Consider the following 18270-nt stretch of genomic DNA (forward strand, 5'->3'; position numbering starts at 1 on the left):
CACGGGGACAGCCCTGGGAAACATGTGAAGTAGGCAGAACTGCCTTTTCTTCCCTCCCTTTCTTCTCCCTCCCTTCCCACCCACCCCCCAGAGCCCCACCTAGTGGATTTTAATCTTGTCCTTCCTTCCACTCAATTTTTTATGTGATCTGCTGTTGAATGAAATAGTGGATTAATCAGAGAAAAATACTTCCCTTACCCTTTCATATATAGAGACTACATAATAATAGCCCCCCCCCACTTGAGGACATTTTTTTTTCATTGCATTTAGAGAGAGAGGAAGGAAGAAGAGAGAGATAGAAACAATGCAAGAGAGGAGCATCGATTGGTTGCCTCCTGTATACACCTAGGCCAGGGATCAAACCCACAACCTAGCTATGTGCCCTGACTGGGAATTGAACCCGCAACATTTGGTTATGAGACAATGTTCCAACCAACTGAGCCACCTGACCAGGACAGGTAAAATTTTTTTGTCTTAATTTTCACCGCAGATTGGTGAGGAAGCCCTTATTATCTCTGTTTTATGGAAGAAGAAACCCAAGTATGAAGACATTAAATACCTTGTGCTTGGCTATAGTTAATAATTGGCAGGATGGGATTTGAACCCATGTTTGTGTGAATGGGAACTCTTAATCCTATCTTAGGCTGCTTCTTTCTCTGCTTCTTTAGAGCTTAAGTTTCCTCACTTCTCTGTTCAGTTTGGGAGCCAGTAGCCTCATGTATCTACTTAAATTTAAACAGATTTCCAGTCAAGACGGAGGCATAGATAGATATGCTTCACCTCATTGCACAACTGTAAAAAAGATCACAAGTAACCTCAAAACAAAAACCACCCAGAACTTCCATAAAATTGAACTGTATGGAAATCTGACTACCAAGGATTTAAAGAAATCATATTCATCCAGACTGGAAGGAGGGGCAGAGATGGGGAGCCAGGGTGGAGAGGGTACAGTGTGGTGGTGGAGAGGAGGTAGCAATAGCTAGTGGAATAGGCAGGCCCACATTCACATGTGGTAGATAAAAATTGGAAAGGATACCTGGGGAGCGAGCAGTCCCAACCTCAGGCGAGACGAGGGTCCCAGCACCAGAAAAATAAAACCTCATAACTTCTGGCTGTAAAAACCAGTGGGGGTTGAGGCAGCGGAAGAAACTGCCAGTCTCTCGGGAGAGTCCTTGCCCGCAAGGAACTAGAATGTAGGCAAAGCCACCCAATCTGGTAACCAACACCAGGGCAAAAGCTAGAGGGGTACCAGTCACATACAGGAAGTAGGTGAAGTGACTGGAAGTAGGGAGAGTGCCAAGCAAGTCTCCAGCAGCCAGGCAGCAGCAATTCCCCTCTCCGACCCCTTCCCCACATTCAGAGCCACAAAGCAGTCAAGTGGGTTGCCCCGCCCTGCCGAGTACCTAAGGCTCTGCCCCATAAAACCTAGTAGGTGTGCTAAGACAGAGAGTCAGAGTAGCTCTACCTAATACACATAAACAAACACAGAGGCTGCCAAATTGAGGAGACAGTGAAATATGGTGCAAATGAAAGAACAGAATGAAACCCCAGAAAAAGAACTAAACAAAATGGAGATAGCCAACCTATCGGATGCAGAGTTCAAAAAACTGCTGATAAAGATGCTCGGAGACCTCATTGATTACAGCAGAAGCATAAGGGAAGAAATGAAGGCTACACTAAGTAAAATAAAGAAAAATCCACAGGGAGCCAACAGTGAAGGGAAGGAAGCTGGGGTTCAAATCAATGATTTGGAACATAAGGAAGAAATAAACATTCAACCAGAACAGAAAGAAGATACAAGAATTCCAGAATATGAGGATAGGCTTAGGAACCTCTGGGACATCTCCAAACATGCCAACATCTGAATCATAGGAATGCCAGAAGGAGAAGAGGAAGAGCAAGAAATTGAAAACATACTTGAAAAAATAATGAAAGAAAACTTCCCTAACTTGGCGAAGGAAATAGACATACAAGTCCAGGAAGCACAGAGAGTCCTAAATAAGTTGGACCCAAAGAGGACCACACCAAGACACATCATGATTAAAATGCCAGAGGTTAAAGATAAAGCAAGAATCTGAAAAGCCACAGAGAAAAGCAGAGAGTTGCCTGCAAAGGAGTTCCCATAAGACTATCAGCTGATTTTTCAAAAGAAACTTTGTAGGCAAGAAAGGACTGGCAAGAAATATTCAAAGTGATGAAAAGCAAGGACCTACAACCTAGATTACTCTAACCAGCAAAGCTGTCATTTAGAATGGAAGGGCAGATAAAGTGCTTCTCAGACAAGGTAAAGTTAAAGGAATTCACCATCAGCAAGCCCTTATTGTATGAAATTTTAAAGGGACTTATTTAAGAAGATCAAAACTATGAACATTAAAATGACAACAGACTCACAACTATCAACAATCGAATCTAAAAAACAAAAACAAACTAAGCAAACAACTTGAACAGGAACAGAATCATAAGTTTGGAGATCATTTGGAGGGCTATCAATGCGGAGGGGAAAGGGAGAAAATGGGCAAAAAGGTACAGGGATTAAGAAGTATAATTGGTAGGTACAGAACAGACAGGGGGATGTTAAGAATAGTATAGGAAATGGAGAAGCCAAGGAACTTACAATGCATGACTCATGGGCATGAACTAAGGGAGAGGATTGCTGGAGGGAAGAGGGAACCAGGCAGAGGAGGGCAAAAGGGGAAAAATTGAGACAACTGTAATAGCATAAGCAATAAAATATATTTAACAATAAATTTAAGTGTAGATTAATTAAAATGATATAAAATGTAAAGTTCAGTTCCTTGATCACACTAACCACATTTTCAGCATGTAGTAGGCATACAGCTAGTGACTAATGTATTGGGCAGTGCAGAAAATAGAGTATTTGCATCATTGTACAAAGCTCTACAATGTTTGTAAGTAATCTGTCAAACCCTTTCAATTTATAGATGAGAAACTAAGGACAAAGAAGGGAAAGTTATTTGCCTAAGCTCCAGCCTTTCCTTGCCATGATGCTTGCTCTAGGCTTTACACTACACCATATCTGCCACTCAAAACCATTCTCGAAATTTGAATAAAGGAAGATTGATGCCAGTCTGGGAGGCTCTGCGTTATGTGTGTGGAGCGCCAGGGGTGGCCGTAGGGAGGATGCTTTGAATACTACTTTTCAAAGCTCCAGAAGGCCTTCCTCAAGCCCCAGGATTATTGCTGCTGAGGTTGAATTACAAGGGTCTGTGTAATAGCAAGGAAGTATCTCTATGGAGATGTCTGTGCTCCACTGGTGAAATGGGTGCTGCTTGAGCACTTCCTCCAGTGCCAGCGCTTTGCAGGAGTGTGCCCTCCCTCAGATGGTTGTGGGGCTGGAGTCAGAACACTTTTGTTCAGCTTGTGACCTGGAATGCTGCTCAGGAAACGTGTGTGTGTGTTTCCTCAGACCCATGGTGAGGAGAGCAGGCTATAGAGATGCCTAAGACTTGTCTCTGCCCTATGGGACTCAAAAGCCAGAGGAACACTAGGTCCAGACACATGGTGGCTGGAGAGAGCTTCATTTTACACTAAGACAGAACTGCATTAAAGTTCTGGCATGACCACTTTCTAGCTAGACGCTCTTGGGTGTGACATGTAGTATCTCTGATCTTCCCCTCCTCATGATCTCCATAACCACCTGGTAGGTTCCATTATGGGAACCGAAATGAGAGACTGGAGTACTTGGCCCAATACTTGGCTCAGAGTAGGTACTAAAGAAATGTTAGTTCCCTTCCCTCCCCTTCATGTCTGCTTACTCCGGGATGGCCCACCAGCCCCAGTGTCCTCTGACATTTCGGGGGTCACTCAGAAGCTGAACAATTACTCTAGGATGCCTGAGATTTTGAGTATTCACTGCATTTATTTTCTATATGGTGGAAACTCCAGCCCTTGGTGCCCATGGATTCATTTTATTTATTTCCCATTTGTTAATCATATTCAGAAATAGCTTCCTAGACAAGTGAGATGATCAATGAAAAATTCATTCCAGGACATTTGTGTTTTTCGAGCATACAGAAAAAATGCATTTTATGGGGTAAAAAGCCAGTCAGACTATGAAATATTCACCCACATCCTAAGTATTTACTAAGTGCTCTCTGTGTTCTGGGTACTGTGCTAAACACTGGGATACAACATGAAGGCAATTTAAACCACAAATTGTAGGCACGCCTTTGTATGTCTTGGTGTGGATATAGCTCTGACTGTGGATGTTGGTGAGGAGGAGCAGTTGCTTATCCTCACAAAGCGTGGCTGTAGAGTTACAACATTATTCTCTTTCACTGGGAGCCTGCATTCCCCTCGCCTTCTCAGGGGATAAGTGCTTTGGGAAAACCCCTTCCCCAAAGCCTCCAGCCCTTTCTCTTGCAATCCAACACTGCAGTTTATATTTGGTGTACCTTGATTTCAAAACAATTTCTTATTTCAGCAGATTATCACAGATTGTTCCCTGGCCATGTAAAGCCTAGCAAGTAAGCACAGCAGAAAAAAAATATTTGCTCCATGTGAACACCTCTTTGCTTTCAGGGTCCTTTCCTAGTCAACTGAGTGTGGATCATCTCTCGAACATCCTTTTCTGCCAGATGTGGTATTGGACTCCAGGGTTACAAGGATGAATAAGACGTGGTCCCCCGCCCACAAGACTTGCGGTGCGGAAGGGAGACAGAACACCTGACCTCCCAGCCTAAGCTCCATAGGAAGGAATGCCACGGGAAAAAGGAGTGGCCAATTGTTTGGGTTTGGAGAACTATGGGATAGAAGGACAGATGAAAGGGGGAAGGAGGATTCTCAAAAGAGAGAACATGTGTAAAGGCTTACATATCTTTGGTTAAGGCTCTCTTTAATAGACTAATTCCATAACTGTTACTTTGACCCCAAACAGTAGATTTACAGTGTATAATGCAAGCAGGTTCTATACCGAACCAAATATCTGCTCATACCTGTTCTTTACCCATGTCTGCTACTAACAAATGCCAGCAAAGCAAAGCGGTGTCTTTGTTCTACTGTTTGCCTTAAAATAGGGCTTCCTTTCTGTCTCTCACTTGACTCCCAGTGAAACAGAAAGGCCTGGAAGGAGGGAGTCATTTGGTGCCTTGAGATAAAGAGCAGCGTAGCCTGTCACATGGCTGTCAGGGGGGAAGTTGTACTGACAGTCTCCAAGAAGTACAAAAACAATAAGGGGACTTGGCAACCAGAATGGAATGCCAAGATGTTGGCCAATTTCCTTCAGGCTTTCCCAGGAGAGGTGGGTGTAGGAGGCTGGGGTGGAGGGGCTGATCACATGTTTGTTCTCCTGGTTCTGGAAACTAGAGGTGTGACCAAGAGCTCTCTGTAACTTTCCAAGTAGTGGGTGTGGAGGCTGTGGATGAGGGGCACCTCCTTGAACCTGAGTACTGGGAGGCTGGGCTCTAAGCTCATCCCCAAATCTCAGCCCACAGTCACTCAGAAGGCAGGAAAAGAAGGCAGGTCTTTCAAAAGCATGGCTGCCCTTAGGGAGTGAGGCCTAATTGAGGGAGGTATTGATAAAGTGTTTTGACAGGCAAGCAGAATTACCTTTTCAAAGTATTCTTTCTTCAAATTGAACTTGTTTCTAAAAATAGATTATTGTGATGATTACACTACTCTGTAAATGTACTAAAATCATTAAATTGAACACTTATAATATGTGGATTTTATGGTATAAATTTTATCTCAGTAAGACTGCTTTAAAAAAATTTTAATCAAACCTATTAACAGACTCTTAAACTATTTTGCTAGAATCTAGAGCGTTTAACAGGCACTACCTTAAGCACAATAATGCAGTCAGGGTTCCTGGTATACTAGGTGGGAAAAGAATTGATTATTATTTTATTTATTCATTAGTGAATGAATCTGTTGCCCTGAATTGATTCTTTAGTATATTTGCACTTTAAACCTGTCTTTAGTTGTAGAATGGTTCTTTTTAAATCCCCACTCAAGGAATTTAAAACCTCGAGGGCAAAGTTAGCAGAGAATTGAAGAAAAGGTGCTTTCCCTTAAGAACCTGGAAATTACAACAGGAAGGCCACCATCTATTTTGTATACAAATAAAATCAACCGAGCCAATGTGATGAAAGATTGGGTTGGTCCAATATTCTCAGAACTGGCCCTGTAAATGGCCTTGGGAGCAGAGGGCATGCGGCAAGACTGGTCTAGCCGTTTCATCTTATCCATCAGTGAATCAGACACGGCCAGGTGCTTCCGGAGTCTGCTGTAGTTATAAAGACATCCAGAGACTTATAAAGATGATTTATGTCCGTGGAGAGGAGCGTTGACTCCTAAATATTGATGTGACTGGCAGGAGGAGGATGAATTTAATTAGTTACTGTAGTGTCACTCTTTTTTTAACCTTAAAAAGCATTTTGTGTATACCGCGATAGAAGCAATGGGATACTGGGGAGAGAGAATTGGGCGTAAAACTAGGCAATCTAGGCTTGTCCCTTCTCTGTTGCTTTTTAGCTGTGTGAACTTAGATGAGCCGCCTAATCACTTTGAGCCTCAGTCCCCTCATCTCTAAAATGGCACTGTTACCCCAGCTACACGAGGTTGTTTTAAAGGTAGGTGACATTCACCTGTTTACAGATATTGCAGGGAGTAGTTGACATTGAATAAAGGAAGGGATTTTTGCAAACAGGAAATGTTATTATTTAACATTTCCAAATAAATTTCAGGGAAAAATAATGTAGATGGTTATTAGGTATCTATTTGATGGCAAAGAAGGCCACCAATAGCTAAGTAATGTGCCTGCCCAGGATTAACATTCACATTTCCTGATAGAAACATGGGACTTTCTGGAAGGCAACATTTCAAGATTCAAAGTTAGTCAATTTCCTCTGTGGTTCAGGGAGTCTGGACAGGGAACATCAGCATTGACATTTGAGAACCCTTCCAATTAGTCTCAAGAGTTCAAATAGCCCTCTATTCAATACAACCCAGAGTGTAATCGTTTGTTGGTAATAACCTAGCCCTTGTTTGCCTTCATAGATCTGACTCTGAACCTGGACATCCCACGGACAAAAACACCACTTGCTTTTTATTGGCATGTTGGGTGGAATGGCTCCACACAGCTAGGAAACAATTTTATTTTTCCCCTTTGCAACTCAATTATAAGACTGAAGGGCACATATAGATTTTTTCTGCTGGAAGCAAAGGGCTTTCAGTCTTACTTTATTCGTAGACTTCTGCATCCCCTCCATGGTGCAGGCTTAGCTGCTTTTAAGAGGCAGAAATCGCCGGACTGAAACAAAGAAGGGAAAAATAATAACGCATCCCAGATTGCCTTGTAAAAAATAGAGAAGCATTCTGAAGGCTTGGCTTTTCACTCCTGCCCTACCTGAGATCGCTCCCTTTCTAGAGGCTCCATGAATCAAACAAGAAACAATGAGAGCCCTGGTGGTGGTAAGAACTCGGAATCAGGAGCCAGAAGCCCCAGCCAGAGCTCCAAGGCTCCATCCCCATCTCTGTCTGACACGTGCGAAGAGGGGCCCAGTTTACAACCCTCAGCCTCTGTTCCTCAGTTCTTCATCTATAAAATGAAGAAGTGGACAGGCTGCTTTACAAAGGCCCCTTTAAATATTCTGTGACTCTCTTTCCTACAGATTTTCAGAGTCCACCTTTCTCCATTTCTTCATGCATGTGAGGATTAAATACTGCAAGAAAGGCTGAGTTTGAGAAAAGATGGGAAAACAGGAAGACACTTTGGTCCCTGGTTCACTGCTAATTTTGACGTTGCCCTCTAGCTCACCTGAGTGCTAAGGAGCTGGTCTCCTGAGCATCGACACCTGGGCCTCGGGGCTTGGTGAGATACTCTCGTCTTACTGTGAAAATCCCAGAAATTTTCGGACACCTTGAACAGCTCAGCTGGGACTCGGCGGCTGAGGCTGGCAGATGTGTCCAGCCTGGCACCTGAAATAGAAGCCAAAGCAGGTGGAATAGTGGGTGCCGGTGTCCTTGCCATCTGAATATTTGCAATCATTTTTCTAGGCCAGTAGAGCTATGCATGGCCAGCGTGGCATCTCAGGATGGGCTTCAACCTGCCCTGAGGCCAGTGGTATGAGCAGATCCTTCCCCTGCCCCTCCCTGAGGTAACAATGACAAGAAGTTTACCCACTGAGGGCAAAATAGAATGGGCAGTACACCAGGCTACATAGATGAAAGAATCCTCACTTCCCAGGGGACATCTTTTCTCTCCAGAGCTGGGTTGTTTGTCTACATTAACCCTAGAACTCTCTGTAAAAAAAATAAAATAGAAATGAAGGAAAATGATTCCCATCTTCCGTACACCAAGCAGCAGGCAGGGCATAATCGCCCCAGTGCTGTGGCATCTGGCACAATATTCAGTTGGCAGAACCACACTTTCTTGAATGGGTAATATGCTCAATATTTAGCCTGCATTACTTGGGTAGGGAGGGTGAGGAGGGGAAGGGTGGGAGGGGGAGAAGATGGAAGAGAGACCACTGTGGAAATGATTATTGAATCCAAAGTATTATTGTTGGGATCTCTGGAGAAAATGGCTCCCGAACATACAGGCTTTTCAATACAGTTTAAAAAAAGAATGACTCTTCTGGTTTTTCCATTTATTGCAGCTTCCCAAAGCTTATTTTTAGTAGCACTAATAGTGCCGCCTACCCCTGTACTCATTTTCTACAGATTTTAAAATTTGGTATTATCCTGTCTCTCCAGAGGTGCCTTCTATTTCTAAAACATTAGTACCATGGAGGGGGAAAATAGGGCATTTCGGAGAGAAGAGAGCCTTGGATATTTGCATTCCGTTTTGATTAGTATTTTTGCTTCTCTTGGTTCATTCTGAATCGAGGGGAAACATATTTAAATGGAAATAAATTGATGTCAAGGATCTCTGGACACCAAAGGTGTCCCAGACACCCAGACACAAAGGTACCCCAGCTCTGGTACACAAACACAGCAGGGTCCACTCAGGTGTGAGTGTCACCTGGGTGCCAGGCGGATAGTGGCCCTGACACAGCGGCCTCACCAAAATGGATCCGCTGTCTGCTCGCCTTGGAAGACGCCCCATGCCCAGGGTGAGACCCAGCAGGAAATAAAGCATGCGGGCACGTGACCTATGTGTTTCTGGGTGAAGCTGGGGAGTTCTAAGTGGTGTGGCTTCTGAAACATGGGCCCCGGGTCAGAGGCCAGAGTCAGGCCTCTGTGAATAGAAGTCAAGAGACTGCCATCCCTGAAAGACCCTCTGTGTTAGCTGGAAATCTGGGAGCAAGGTTCTGGTAACAGAGTCTGCCTCTGAAGAATTACAATACTTGAGTCCTGACCCGAGTTAGAGACCTCTTCGCACACTGCACAGCTTTACCGAAGCTGCACGTGGGAGCGGGAAGGTGGGCAGCCTGTGCTGCCTTTCCCTGTTGGCTCCCGAAGCGGCTGATTCTTCCTGAAAGCTAAATGTGGGCATCCTCAACCCATGAATCCTCCTTTTATAAAAGTGATTGCTTTGTAACAGCATGGCTATCTCAGTCCTAACGGGGACATTACTAGGTCGAGTCTTAAGGAAATAATGCTGTGTTCGATTTCCACGTACGGCCTCTTCTAGCTCAAAGAATCCACAAGTAGCCAAAATGTTAAATCTGGGAGGCACTTAAAAGCTCTTTTATCTAATCCACTGGTATGTACAATAGTTGAGGTCCCTGAGCCTGGAGAGGGGATGTCACTGGCTGAGAGTCACCCAGCAGGTGTCTTGTACAGGTGGATCAGCCATGCCTCTGGGCCCTTCTCTTGCTCTTTCCACTGACCCTGGAAAAAGACTGACAGAAGGGCTGCTGTGACTTGACGTACATTTAGAGCGTCAGAGATTCCACTAGGCCCCCCTGGCCGCCTCTCTCCCCCACTTCCCTGCACTGCCATGCTGGGTGGCCCTGAGCAAGCTTCTTTACCTTTCTGTGCCTCATCTGCCACATGTATAAAATGAAGATGAGACTGATGCTGCCAGTGGTGATGATGATGTTCCCTTCCTCCAAAAATGGTTAAGTGGTCCAGCATGAGCTGCAGGGTTAGAAAATTGAGTCTGCATCCTGGTGCTCCATCGTTCTGACAGCTTGGAGCACTTGGAGTCACTTGGTGAACCTCAGTTTTGTTGATTTTAAAATAGAGGGTAATGATTCCTCACTCATACAGTTTTTGTAAGGATTAAATGATAAAGTATATACATAAAGCTCTTAGCTCAAGTGCTCCCTAAATGGCCACCGCTATTACAATAATTGCCAACCATAATAATGAATTAGAAAAATGTAGGTAAAAGCCCTTCAAAAATCTTAATGTGTGATAAAAAGAAGTAGTTATCATTAACTAAAGTAGTCAGAGTATCCATCCTGAGCTGTTGATAAGATTCCTGTATGTCCCGCAGCTGGCTCAGCCCAGAGCTGGGTACCAGGTTCGCTTGCAAAGGCAGCTTCAATTACTTGTTTGCCTCGGATACAGTCTGGTTTTTTCTGACACGGCCGAAGAGACCACAGAGGGCATTAAGCTGCAGAAGAGCAACTACAAACAAGATTTCAGACGGAGAGATTTCCTATAACAGCTAGGACCACCTCCCTGCCAGTTTGATTCCGTGTGCAGATGAATGTGTTAAAAAGATTGATGTGGGCATGACCTTCAGACCCTGTTTGGAAATTACACAAACAAATGGTACTTTAATGGCACGTGAGGCAGTTGGGGGGTTGTGTTAATTACATTTGAACAGAGAGATGGTGATAACTCACCAGCTCAGCCCCTGGTAGTTAATTTTGTTACATCCAGGGGAAAATTCTGTTGGAGTCTATGAGTAACTGTGGTGCAATTAGGCGGCAAGAAGGTTTTGTCGGTACAGTTGCTATTGATTAGTATTTACTTTAAAAAGAGTAAAAGCTATTCCCTTGTGCCAGAACTGCCTAATCTGTCAGGGACAAGGCTACATGTTTCAGAGATGCATAGCATGCTTTTTTCATATGTTATGAAACCCCCCAAAAGAGAGTCCAGCGTAAAAATCTTCCCAATTGGTTTTTTAATGATGCACCAATAAAAGGCATACACCACAGGCAAGCTCTCATTAAAAGAGGGAAGTCTTTTTGTAGATTTGCTTACTTATTTATGAAACGCCTCTGAAATATTTATAAATGCTTCCCTGATATTTGTCTGAAAATGCATTTTAGGGATTCTTTGGTGGAAGGTGGGGGGAGGGCAAAGGAGGAAGGGGTGGGAGGGGAAGAAAAAGTAGTGAATTTGCCACAATCCCTTCTGTAGCAGTGACGCGCAGGTGCCAGGGTGTAGGAATGTGTCACTAGGGGGTGCCCCAAGAACCAGGCAAACTCGAACCTGCTCAGCACAGGTGACCCAACTTGCTTGGATCTCTTAAACAGAAGCAATGGCAATCACAAGTGCTCTGTTTAATTTTCCTGACAGAACCGGGGCAGATACAGACGCTCTTGAGGCCTTTATCACTTCCCTCACTTTTAGAGCTATTTATTAATGAAATAATAGTTATGCTACCCCTTGCCTCAGACCTACTTTCATCTGTTTAGCAACTGCTTTCTATGAAACACAAAAGAGCTCAGCGATGACACTGGTGTCTTAATTAACCATTGAATACCTCGTAGAGCAGCTGTCACACCTCCTGTCACTTGAAAGAAAGCACAATGGTCCATGTTTTTTTTTTTTAAAGAAAAAAAACACATACACAGGAAAAAAAAAATTGATCTAATGAGCTGTCTTTGACGTGTCATAAGAATTATGTTTTTATCATCGTGCTTTGCACTCACATAGCAATGCAAATTAGGGAATCTCAGGCTTCTCTGGAGGAAAACAGTAAATTTACTTTTCTGCCCGCCTTTCAGAGAGAGAACTTGGTTGCACAGTGACTCAGGGAAGTGGTCCAAGATCAGAGCTGATAACCAGGCTAAGACTGCATGTCAGTTAAAAGAAGAGGAGGGCCTGATGCAAGCTTATGTAACCAAAATGTTTCCAAGCCTTCTAGCCCGCAGGTATGAATGAGTCTCATTGACAGGAAGACTACAGCCTCACTCGCTAGTGCAGGTAACACAGTCCCTTACAAAGCGTATCCCAACCTCAACATCCCCTTGTGCTCCCAAAGTGGCATTTTAAGTGTTTAGGAATTAATCTGGGCTTCCACTCACCACTGAACCTTGCTTGCTACTCTGTGTCCCACTAGTGCCATAACATTGGCCTTGCCCACCCCAAACCGTACCACCCTTATTTTTCTTGACTGTTACTGTTCGTAGACATCTCCTTCTCATGGTTGATTGCTGGCCCTCGCCACCAGACATCTCACATCTTTGTTACCATAACAGAACAGCAGCCTACAATGAAGTGAGAAAAAGACTTTTGTCTCTGGGTTCCTTTAAGAGCATATTACCTTAGTAAAGTAGTTTGAACCCCAAAGAGTTCTTAGCAATGTAGCTTGAGCCCCCATATGTTCTAGACTGTAGTGAGGGAATTTTTCAGTATATACATAAGCCCTTTTCTCCCCAAGGTATATAGAGGCTCTGGAAGGCAGGGCTGGACGGGTTCAAATACTAGCCACCATAATAAAGAACATTTGACCCATCTGAACAACTTCCCATGGGGCTCTCAGACTGTGGCTGAGTCTAATGGGCCCTTCCAGGTTCTCCTGCAGTGACCCTTATTTTTCATTCTGGTCTCCTGACTTTCATCTCAGTTACCCTCCTCAAACCACCCTATTTGTCTGAAGCCCCAGTGTTGCTAAAGTTCAAGTCTACCTCCCCAGCAAGGAAGCTCCTTAACCTCCATACAAATCAGTATTTAGGGGAAAGGCTCATCCTACTCCCTACACTTTGTATCTGAAGTTGTAGTCTGTCCCAAGAAGGACCTTCAGATCATAAAGGTAAACCTCAGGAGAGAGGAGGTCTGTAGTAAAAGCCGGATGCGTCTTGGAGAGGATAAATGCAAAAATGTGTAATAATTGGCTTGTTTCACATAGATTACTGCAGTTATATAGTATTTGAAAAGGTCCAAAGGACATCAATGCCTAGTAACTCATCTGAAAACTCCTCAAGGGCTGAACAAATGCTTTTCCCAGCATGGACCTTAAGGTCCGGAATTAGAAGGCACTCAATATAAATGATGGAGAAATCATAGTAACCCAAGGATTATTATTATTGACCTTTCCTTTTTCAAAGCAAACACGGTACTTTCTATGTCACTATATATGAATGCAAAATGTACCCCACAGGCTTATCAAATCAATGGAACAACAAAGCATTTTATAACACAGGTTTGCCTGGAAATTTTAACATGTTAGAAGGTATTATACTCATTGCTACCTCACTTAAGTCACTGTTATGAGCACTTTTAGACTGGCCTTGTTCTGTTTTTCATAATTTTAAATCCAGGGTCCCCAGGGAGGTAATCCCCCCTGCAAGAGCTATTGTGTTTCTGTATATTTCAGTGCGTACTCACCTGTGAATGGCCAGTCTCCAAATTTGCCACCTTGAATTGCACAGCATTTAGGGAGAGAGCCGGTGGAATGTAATATTTTTGTCAGTTGAATTTCAAAATAAAGCAGAATTTTAAAAATCAGTACCTGGTCGTGTCCTTGGAGAAACTGAGGAGCATGATACAAAGTGGGGAGACCTAGGACTCAGAGGCCACTGACTCACACGGGGTGGGAGGAGGCTGGAAGATGTTAGATACCAAACTCCTCGCCAAAGAGATCAGCGGAACCCATAAATGTGACTAGCAGTGGAAAAACAGTGGATCCTGCGCATCTCTGCCAACAGTGACCCCAGCGAGATAGACAGTGTTGCTTCACTTACTCTAAAGTTGCAATGAGAGTCCAGAGCTGGGTTTTGCTTCCTTCGTGTGTCATAAGCATCCTCGCCCCAGTGACATCATCTGCTCCTCAGGACAGAGATGACACTGTTGTCTCCTGGGTATCCTCCAAAACTACTAATGAAATATTGGGCCTCTGGTTGGTGCCTGATGAATTCCTGTTGACTTGATTTCCCTGGGCAGCAAGGCTAAGCCAGCAAGGTCAGGATGGTTTCCCCATTCTGAGGCGAAGATCAGAATACATGCCCTGCATAAAATGCTCCAGATTAGCCCACTTTTCCTCCAAAGAACTCTTTTTTTCTCTTTTTTTACTTTATTTACTGTGTCTGGGAGAAATCCCCAATTAGGAGCCAATAATCCAAACATTTGCATACTTCCTTTTAGCAAAGAGCATGTTTCTTAAGCCTGAGCATCTTCAGGAAGCTGTAGAAGAGAAGATGGTGGGCTGGAGCCTCCTCTCCAGAGCTGATGGAGCGCTTCTTTTCCCAGCGCTGAAATCAGCGACCTTACTCATCCGCGGTGGGGGGTTTTGTGACGTAGAATTTGGCCTATGCTACAAAGCAGGGTTTTTTCTCTCAGAGAGCCATTGTTACATATGTGCAGCATATATTGTCTGCCCCACTGCACCTCTCCTTACCACTGTCTTCCTGAATGAGGTTTAAACCATCTTTCAGCTCTAGAGACATGCCTATAAAAACAACATAGAATAGTGTCTGAATGGGAGCAGTGGCAAGCCCTGCTGCTTCCCTAGGCCTGGATTCTAGATGCCAAACAACAAACATGCAAGCAGAGTTCTTAAGTGATGAGCTTGACTCACGCATAAAAGGCAAATCCCTTTCTTCATCCCGAATGAATAGAGGAAGCTGATCCACAACTCACAAATTCCTACTGATGAGAAGGCTCACTGGATAAACTTTGAGTTACTCTATGATTCTTTGAGGTAAACAACACTGAAGATTGAGATTGGTAGATACTTAAGTCCTCAGAACCTTCATTGCAGAATTTATCTGGTAACCGTATGACATTACTAGGACAGATTTTAAAAGGTGAAATGTTAAATACTAAAAAGTTAAAGGGAAGCCTGTATGTATACTTACCTGGCAGGGGAGATGCCATGATCACGAAGGTGGTTTTCCCAGGGCGAGCCTTATCCGTTGCACCCCGGATATGCTGACCCCTGCAATTTCTCCAAATGCGGGAAACTCAGCTACATAATGTGTGGTAGTGGGGGACTGTGCTCACACTATCCTCTGAGAAAAAGAAAAGAAAAAAAAGAGAAATATAGTTAGGGCCCCATTATAGCAGTTCTGCTACTATTCAGATTTATCTATAATGTCCAACTCATACTTCTGTGATACAGTAACACAGAAAAAGAACCTGATTTGAAATGGTTGATTAGCCTTTTGGTTCCCAGACAGTGAGCCAAGGCACCCTGGATGTTCCAGCAAATTCAAAAGAGTGCCAGGAAATATTTTTAAATAGTAGAGGAAAATACATCAATTCTTGACATCTGTCAGATACCGTGTGAACGGCTAGCTCAAGATAGTTCAGTTTCACTATTGGAATGCATGACATTCTCCTTAGTGACGTCATACCTTTGTGAAGTTAGGTTTTTGTCAGTTGCTATAATATAAAGCAGTACCTTGTGGTACAGTGTGGAGCAGGAAATGAGGGTGGGGGTTTCCAATCTAATGCCGGGGTTTGAGGAGTTATGAGGTTCCCAACAGGCACATGCATGTCAGTAGTAAGTGCTTGTGATCATTTGAGAAAAAAAAATATTTTTTGTTTCTGTGTGTGTTTTTTTTAAATATACTAAAATGCTAGGACATAAATACTTATGAAATCATTTGGGTCTTATTAATAAACAGAACGGTTAGGTATTTCTTTTAGCCTAATAGTGCTGTTAAAAATTACTGATAGATTAATAATGAAACAAGAATGTTTGGGAACTTCTGGATTAGACAGTACAAAAAGGTAAGTAATCAATGTTTGCTATTGAATAAATGGCAAGGAGTATATATTGTTTGCCTGTTACATATAGGCATAATTTCAAAACTAAAGACACACACACACACACACACACACACACACACACACACACACACAATATCTCTCTGCCCAAAGGTGGAGGGAAGGAGCGGAAGGGTAGGAGTGATATTAAGGATACAATATGTGCCAGGACCAAATATTTACATGAAATTTTATTATATCTGTAAAAACCTATGGGGACAGCCATAGTCCTCATTATATAGATTATAGGACAGTTTCAGAAATAAGATACTTGCCCACATCACATGCTGGTAAGGAGTGAGCAGGCTAGCATTTGATTTAACTCTCTTTGGTTCTGAAGCATATTCAAAGTTGTGGTACCAGCATCCTGGACAATTATGACAGCAATGTTGACATAGCAGGACCCGCGTTTCAACATAAATCAAGGAAATGATGTTTTAGGTCTTCTGTGACCATCCAACTAACTGTGTACTCTCGGGTTATTGTTGTTTATATTTCCCTGCACTGATCACTTTGTAAGCATACTTAATTCTGTATGTGAGTGTACATTTTAATTCTTTTATTTTCCCCTAATTATGTGACTGAACCATTTCACTTTGAAACATTCCATTCAACAGGCAATAAATGACCCTCTTAATCTTGGACTTTGTTGCTTGTACCCAGCAATGTTAAAACCACACAATGATGCCATGTGTATTGTAGTTGTGAGTTGTGTGGTGATCCACCTTCACCCACAGCAGTTAAAGCAGGTCACAGAAGGAGCTTCCCATTCAAACTAATGGGGAAAGACTACCTTGCTCTTTCTGGGAAACAACTAAAATAATTCTGTCTAAACTTTGCTTTTTTGATCTTTGCATAAGGAAGAGGAGGCTGAAGGGTGGAAGCAAGCGTGACACTGGGTTTCTCTTCCTCTCCTGTATTGGCTGGATTAAAATTTCTTAGCAGCATCTCAGAAAAGAGTTTGACTTTGTGGCCTGACATTTGTGTAATGAATATTTTGTACACACATTCCCCAGATTTTGTTGATTCAGAGATTACTCAAACTCCATCCTGATAAAGCTGTTATTCGATGATAGTTTACTGAGTCGTTTGTTTAGTTTGAAGTGTGGAGAGTTGTTTTGAAGAGCGAGTTGCTACTCGTACTGAAAAGGCTTCTTGCTGACGTCCCTACCTGGTGTAATGACAAGAGGTGGTTTCAGTAGGTGGTCCAGCACTGGGTCAGATGTCTATCAACTTGACTAAGACAACGCCATGAAAGAAACGTGGCTAAAAACTGCCAGGTTGTGCTTGCTCAGGAAACTCCCTGTCTGGGTGACTTACCTTTTATTACTAACTTTTTACCCAGTCACTATACTGGATTTCCCCTTTTTCCCCTCAGAAAATTAGTAATCATGTCATTTCCAATCCACATTTGTGCACTTCAGTCAGATAAGAGCTGTGGAGGTACCATGTCCATTTTGGGACCTACTCTGGCTATGGCATGGTAATCTGCTGTGGACCTTTCCAGGTGGCCAAAGTCACAGATCTGTGCTTTCTATGTTAAGGACTTTTGAAAATGATGTATTCATCTTTAGTTGTCTGAGATCTTGCCTAGGATATCCTAAAGCAGGGTAGAAGAAGCTAAGTTTGGAAAATGGCATGTATCAAACATGTTTGCATTTTAGCTATCCCATCAAGGCTAAGGCATCATTTTTATTGTATTGCAGACATCCCCGGTGGCCTGGAGAGAAAATGCTATTCCTTGTTCTTCTGAGTAGGATGTGGACCACCCCTGGCCCCAATGCTTATTTACAATGGCATGAAGGTCATTTACTGTCCATGGGACCCCTCGCTAGGTATTTTCTGGAAACTCCAGGAAGTACCTACCATGGTCTCATCCACCAGTAATATGGCTGACATTGTGGCTTGCCTCTCATCCCATCTCCTGGAAAACTGTATGATAGATAAAGCTGCTTTATAATAATTTTGAATAGTTCTGAGAGCATTTCACCACCCAACCCCATATAACATCTCTCAAAAATGTAGTGCCTCATTTTCTGAAGAGTTCTGCCCTGCTGCTTTCCCGCCCCTGTGTCTCCCCAGGAGGACCTATGTGTTGCAGAGATTTACCATTTCTATTTCCTTCGGTCTCTTGAGCCTAGAACTAAGCCCCTACCTCCAGGAGACAGAAGACCTCCAAACCTCAGGAACATCCTGGCCCCAGCCCACACCTACTTTGGAGTCACGAGAACTCAGTTTGAATAACAGTTCTGTTGCTTACTAATGTGCACCCTGACCAAGCTGAGCCTCTGCTGCTTTGGACTGTAAAGTAAAAGAAAAGAATTCTACTGCATTGTGTTCTTACATCATAACTCAGATGAGTTGGTGCCCATAAAATGCCTAGCTAGCTCATAGTAGGTGCTCAAGAACTATAGC

At 43.3% G+C, this 18270-nt stretch overlaps 1 protein-coding gene and 1 non-coding gene across 4 annotated transcripts in view; both read left to right on the plus strand.

Annotated features, from left to right (window-relative positions):
• The window catches only part of RORA (RAR related orphan receptor A), a 697868-nt gene that overhangs the window by 295184 nt on the left and 384414 nt on the right, over positions 1-18270 (plus strand). The gene's annotated exons all lie outside the window — the stretch shown is intronic.
• LOC129064471 (U1 spliceosomal RNA) lies at positions 14935-15098 on the plus strand. The gene has a single exon (XR_008528459.1). It is a non-coding gene; the product is annotated as a U1 spliceosomal RNA (small nuclear RNA).

This window comes from Pteronotus mesoamericanus, unplaced genomic scaffold, assembly GCF_021234165.1.
Source record: "Pteronotus mesoamericanus isolate MK-2021 breed Mesoamerican mustached bat unplaced genomic scaffold, CSHL_Meso_final contig_164, whole genome shotgun sequence".
Lineage (NCBI taxonomy): Eukaryota > Metazoa > Chordata > Mammalia > Chiroptera > Mormoopidae > Pteronotus > Pteronotus mesoamericanus.